General features: G+C 37.5%; 1 non-coding gene across 1 annotated transcript; it reads left to right on the forward strand.

The window, feature by feature from the left end:
* Positions 1–510: 510 nt before the first annotated feature.
* On the forward strand, positions 511–617 carry LOC150036991 (small nucleolar RNA R71). Its single transcript, XR_016528855.1, has one exon. It is a non-coding gene; the product is annotated as a small nucleolar RNA R71 (small nucleolar RNA).
* Positions 618–6,823: the final 6,206 nt, after the last annotated feature.

A 6,823-nucleotide genomic window follows, 5' to 3' on the forward strand; every position in this document is an offset into this window, starting at 1 on the left:
CCGGGTGGCCCTCCTTTTTGTGCCACAGGTTGAAAGCTTTGTTGTTGATTTTTCCATGCAAAATTTGGGTGGTTTTGCCACCCGGGGTTATATGTATTAGACTAGGGATTATCTCTCATGAAGCATACCGACTGTGGGTTTGTTGGGCATTCTTCCATCGGGTGAGCATCTCCGCAAATGACACAACTTGCGTTCGTTTGAGTAATTGTGCTGACCTGCCCTTTCTTCGCCCTCGTATTATTAATTGCGATGCTTTGTATCAAATTCATCATCACAGTCATTTGATTTTGCAGGGAGGCGATGGCCTCATTGTTTCCATCATTATCTTTTATTCTTAATCTCTGATCGCTTTCCCACCAATCCTCGTGATTTTTGGAAATGCGATCAAGTATACTCTTTGCCTTCTCATATGTTTTGTCGAGCAGACCACCAGCTGCTGCCGCATTGGCAGCGGTCTGCGAAGAGGGATTCAATCCTTAGTAGAAAATCTCCATTTGTAGGCAGTCTGGTAAGCCATTGTGTGGACAATCTCTTACTAGCCGCTTGAACCTCGCCCAAGCGTCGCTGAGCGATTCTTCATCTTTTTGTTCAAAATTTGTTATTAATTTCCTTCGACTAGCGTTCTCAATTGGTGGGAAATACTTCTTCATAAACTTTTCCACCACTTGTTCCCATGAAGTTATCTCTCCCGGTTCGAGAGAATATGCCCATTTTCTTGCTTGATCACATAAAGAAAATGGAAACAGAGTTAGTCGAACTTCCTCGGTTGAGATATTCGGGAACACAAAAGTGTTGCAAATTTCTATGAAGATTCGGAGGTGGGCGTGCGGGTCTTCGCCACGCCTTCCTCCAAACTGCCCAGCAGGCTGGATCATTTGCAACATTACCGGCTTCATTTCAAACCTCGATCCATCTAACGCCGGCCTCATGATTCTTGGAGAGAAATCGTAGAGGTTAGGTGACGCATAGTCCCGGATGGGTCTATTGTGGTCATTCGCCAAAAGGATGGGGTTGGCCATTATATTATTCGCATTAGCGGCCTTTGCGTCCAGTTGCTCTACCATTCTTGGTGTTCTTTCTTATTGTTGTTGGCGGTCTCTTAATCTTCTTCTGAATGTCCTTTCAATATCTGGGTCGTAATTCACCAGAGATTGAGAGTCTGCAAAGAAATCAGAAAAATTACCGTCAGCACACTATTTTCAAAAGTCCCCGGCAACGGCGCCAAAAACTTGATGCTTAATTTTATGAAGTGGAATGTGGATGATATGCGTTGATGAATTTGTGTTGTGCACTCAAATTTCCTCAACGGAATCCAAGTGTAAATTCCTATGAGTTTCCTAGTAAGTCCAAGGTCGATCACAAGGACTTGTGAAAACAGATTGCGTTGGTAATTTTTAGGAAAACCTTACGATGGTCAAATAAATAATTTGTTGGTTTGTTGTCGATTTCATTAATGAAGAAAATAAACAAAATGCGATGGATTTGAGAAAAGTCAGTTGTGTGATAAATGCACTGAGTATGTGATGAACGAGTTGAGAAGATCTTTAGCTAGCGTTACTTAGGAATGCGTCAGACTATGCGATCATGCTACCACCATGCACAGCAAGTCATTTTCCAATGCAAATGCGATGCTCCAAAGTCTAGGACGCATGTGTTGAATGCAAAATTGTCCATAGAGCTTATCCCTAAGTCTCTACTCTTGTCCTATGTGATGATGCAAAATACATAAAAGCAAGGTGAATGCATACAATCGTATCTTATCTCTAGGATGCATGTGATGCATTGATAACGAATAGTGCTCATTTCTAAGCTTATATCTCTTGATTATGCGTTCTAATCTGACTCTCCTAAGCCTAGATTCTAACCTGACCTTCCTAAGTCTAGGTCCTGTCCTTAGACTACCCTCTCGAGTATCTCTAATGGACGAATGAAGCATACATAATACAAGATAATCACATAGCTTGAAGATTCCCTAGTTGTGCTAGCTAAATTCTTCTCAACCCATTCAACTAATTTAGCTACTCATGTGTGAACAACAGAGAGTGAACAGATTTAGAGAAATAGATTCCATTTCGATAAATGAGTGGAGCACAAAATGACAATGGATGTTTAAGGTAGAGAGTCTGGTAGCAATTCCTTGCTGACCGAGGCTTTTACACTGTAATCTCTATTCAGTTCTAAAGATGTCCCTGCTTCCGCAGGCATCAATCCTCTCTCTGCCCTTGAAGCTTCTAACGCTCTCCCAAGCTTATCGGAATGATCTATCGGCACAACCTTCTCTCTCGCGTCCACCTTAAAACAAAAGAAAACTATGAATAAGGGCGTGCGAACTTGTAGAACAAAGAATAGTGAATTCGTGAACCCCTTCTCTGAAGGCTACTTCTGGTATTTATAGACATCCAAGGTGAACGACGACTTCTCTCTCTTGACTGTACAGATGGGACGGCTTTAATTCCTGTCTGATACGCCGAATATTTGTTACTGAAAAGTTGAATGTACTTTGTGATCGTTATCGGCTGTCAACTTAATTCTTATTCGATTGTCATCAGCGTTTTGTCCCATCGCGATTAATTAGCCTTTCACCCAGATGCCCCTACCAAGTTGCACTGACCAGGTTGCGGTGATCCTTCTCAGGCGAATGTTTGCAGCACCATCATCGCAAAGCCTTGGGGTGAAGTTGCACTCGACCGATGATTTCCTATGATCGCAATTCTTGCATTATGTCAACGCATATTCTACACAAAAATACAAAATTCAACTGTTCTAATGCGATGAAAGCATGCGATCGCAATATTATGAAATTGATGCTTAATGGATGCAAATTAACATATTTCATCAACGCAATCCAACATTGTTTAAGAACTTAGCACTATGATAACGTGAATTTCTGCCCGTTATCACTATGCCACATTACAACTCTCCCGTTTAGGGTAAACACTGACTGACATGGATTTCCTAGAATCCTTGTCAGTTCGAAAATCAGAGTCGGTGTATCCTATAAAGATCAAATCCTTAGTTGCATACACCAACTTATAGTCCCTCGTTCTCCTAAGATATTTGAGGATATTCTTAACCGCAATCCAATGGTCTAACCCTGGATTGGACTGGTACCTACTGACTGTTTCCATTGCATAACAAATGTCTAGCCTAGTGCAGGGCATAAAATACATTAAGCTGCCCACAGCTGAGGCATGGGAATACGTCTCACATCCTCAACTTTTTTAGGTGTCTTAGGACACTGTTCCTTAGACAAATGAACCCCATGCTTGAAAGGTAATAAACCATTCTTAGAGTTCTGTATCGAGTATCGAGTCAACATTTTGTCGATAAATTGTTTAATACAGAGCCAGTTCTGTTCTTGCGATCCCTAATGATTTGGATCCCAAGTACATAATGCGCCTCTCCTAAATCTTTCATTTGGAATTGGGCTAGCAGCCATTCCTTCATATCATGAGGTACCCTACATCATTCCCAATGAGTAGAATATCGTCCATATAAAGTACTAGAAAAGCTACTTTATCGTTGATGATTTTCTTGTAGATACTTTATCAACATTGTGATCAAAACCAAAAGATTTGATCGTTGTATCAAATTTAATGCTCCAAGATCTGGATGCTTGCTTCAATCTATAAATGGATTAATTTAGCTTGCAGACTTTTTGCTTATAACCTCGGGTTATGAACCCCTCGAGCTGAGACATACAGATGTTCTCTTCAAGATTATCATTCAGAAAAGCAATCTTGACATTCATCTGTTATATCTCATAGTCATAATATGTGGCTATGGACAAGAGAATTCTTATAGACTTAAGCATAGCAATAGGGAAAAAAGTTTCCTCATAGTCAACCCCTTCCCTCTAGGTATAGCTCTTTGCTACAAGTCTAGCTTTAAAAGTCTGTACCTTTCCAACTACATCTCTCTTTCTTTTATAGATCCATTTGCACCTTATAGGTTTTACCCCTTTAGGCAGATCTACAAGATCTCATATTGAATTGGAGTACATAGACTCTATTTAAAGGTCCATGGCTTTGATCCATTAGTCCTTGTCTACATCATTCATGTCCTGTTTATAGGACAATGGATCCTCAATACCATCATCTGTATGACAATTTGAGTTTCAGTTAAACCCAAGTAGCGGTCAGATTGTATCACAATCCTCCCACTGTGTCGAGGCACTCTCAATGATTGAGAAGGACGAGACTGACCTGAAGTGTTGGCTTCTTCATTAACTCTTGATGAAGGATCAGCTGCATCAACAATCTTTGTTGATTCTTCAGTAGCTTCACTTAATACTATTTTGCTTCCTGGATTATGATTTCTCACGTGGTCTTCCTAAAAAAATGTAGCGTTTGTCAATACAAATACTTTATTTTCTTGAGGATCATAGAATAGACCACCTCTCGTTTCCTTAGGGTAACCAACAAATTGGCATAATCTTAAACGAGGTTCCAACTTATTAGGATTTGTCACTAACACACGTGCAGAAAAACCCCAAATTCTAAAGTAACGTAAACTCGGTTTATGCCCCTTCATAACTCGAAAGGTGTTTCAGAAATACTCTTTAAGGGAACATTCTTCAAGAAGTGAACTGAAGTCTCAACTGCATACCCCCAAAATCAATTAGGCAATTGAGCATAGTTCATCATAGAACAAACCATATCTAATAAGGTTATATTTCTCCTTTCTGATACACTATTTTGCTGAGGTATAGCAGGTGCTGAGAATTGAGATTGAATTCCATGTTCTACAATATAGTCCTGGAATTCTAAATCCATGTACTCTCCACCTTAATCAGATCGAAGTGTTTTAATTGTTTTACCTAAGGTTTTCAACTTCAACCTTATACTCTTTGAACTTTTCAGAGGCTTCAGACTTATATTCCATTAGGTATAAGTAACCATACCTCGAATAATCATCTGTGAAAAAAATGAAGTATCTATACCCTCCTCTAGCCTTTACATTCATTAGACCACAAAGATTCGAATGTATGAGCTTGATGGGCTATTTGGCTCTATAACTTTTTTCATTAAAAGGATTTTTATTCATTTTACTTTCGAGACAAGATTCACATGGAGGTAATGAATCATTTTTTAACTTGCTAAGAAGTCTATTCTTTACCAATCTTCTAATCTTTTATGTGGCCTAATCTCAAATGCCAAAGATAAGTATCATTGTTACATGGAGAAATTCTTCGCTTTTTTGTTTGAGTATTAGCAGTTTTAAACATCTCATGATTTAAAAGTATTTTTTATTCAGTTGGTCTTAACATATATAAGTTGTCTTCCAGTTTAGCTAAACAAATAGTCACACCATTTTTCATAGTGAACACTTCATTTGAATTAAAAAAAAAAACAGAGTACGATTGTTCAATTGAAAAGGAAATAGAAACGAGGTTTCTTCTCATTTTGGGAACAATGTATAAGTTTTCTAAGAACAGAAATCTACTTCCAAAAAATAACTTAGCAGCTCCTACTACACGAGCTGAAATGGCATCTCCTATTCCAACCTTGAGCATCATTTCACCCTCTTTGAGCTGTAATTTTCTGTAAATAAGAACAAATGCGATTAGTGGTTCCTGAATCAAATATCCAAGTATCATGGTCGTTTTCCACTAAACAAGTTTCTAGAACAAGTAAATCATATTTACCTTCTTTTCTTGCTTCTTTTCAGCAAGGTACTTAGGACAATTGCGTTTTCAGTGATCATCCACATTACAGGGGAAGCCTTTGCCCTTATCATTTTTAGCTTTACCCTTGCCTTTCCCTGCAGTGGGAGTCTTCTCCTTCCCTTCTTTCTTTTTCTAGATCTTTTTAGAACCACAGGTCGAAGGAACAGACTTAGTTCCAGAGGATGAAGAGATTGAATCCTACAGCGGAACTGTTTGTGTGTACGCCTTGCATCCCACAATTTAATTTTTACATAAACAAATTCAGTATACTAAAACATAATACAAAAAATGTAATATAGCATGCTTTAGGGAAAAATATTAAAACCACTATTACCTTTGTAGATTCCCAAGCTTCACGAACAATCCTCTTTAAGTTCCAACGAACAGCTCCTCTAATGATCTTGATCATGAACGATTTATTGAATAATCACTGACACTACCACGAGAGTAATCTCATTATTCTTTAAGATTCTAATAGAGGGATAAGTGGTATCCAACTATTGGGCGAGGGAGAGGAGAAAAAGGTTTTCGAGAGTAGAGAGGATTCTCTTTGTGGCTTAGAATTTTTTTTTACACAATAACATTTATGTGTTGTGTATTATCAGTCTTTGTCCCAAAGAGGCCATAGGGCTATCTTTATATAGAGAATGGTCAAACCATTTTCCTAATCTTTTTCCTATTTCCCTTTTCATAATTAATTAATTAAATAACGATTCTTTAATTAATTAGCCCAATTAATTTAATAACATTTATTTAATTAATTAACACAATTAAATAACACTTATTTAATTTAAATTTTACATTAGTTAAATAACTATTTATACATTAAATCCAATTTAATGTGTGTGTGTGTGTATATATATATATATATGTATATATATATCATAAACATCGTATGTATATGTGCAATACCTCTCTATTAATTAATTCTTTGTGAATCTAGTTCTCTTGAATTAATTAATTGAATCTTATTCAAATATTACTTTCCAATTTAATTTGAATTATAGATCATGTCCATAATCAATTATATATTAATCACATTAATATAGGATTTCCTCAAATTAATTTGAACAATTCAAATCATCCCTCTTAAATATCCTCTAGTGAGCTAACGAGGGGACCTGGTGGACCTGTAGATCAGAAGCTCTAATGATA

This window comes from Benincasa hispida, chromosome 3 (assembly GCF_027475165.1).
Source record: "Benincasa hispida cultivar pf3 chromosome 3, pf3_genome.v1.1, whole genome shotgun sequence".
NCBI classification, from domain to species: domain Eukaryota; kingdom Viridiplantae; phylum Streptophyta; class Magnoliopsida; order Cucurbitales; family Cucurbitaceae; genus Benincasa; species Benincasa hispida.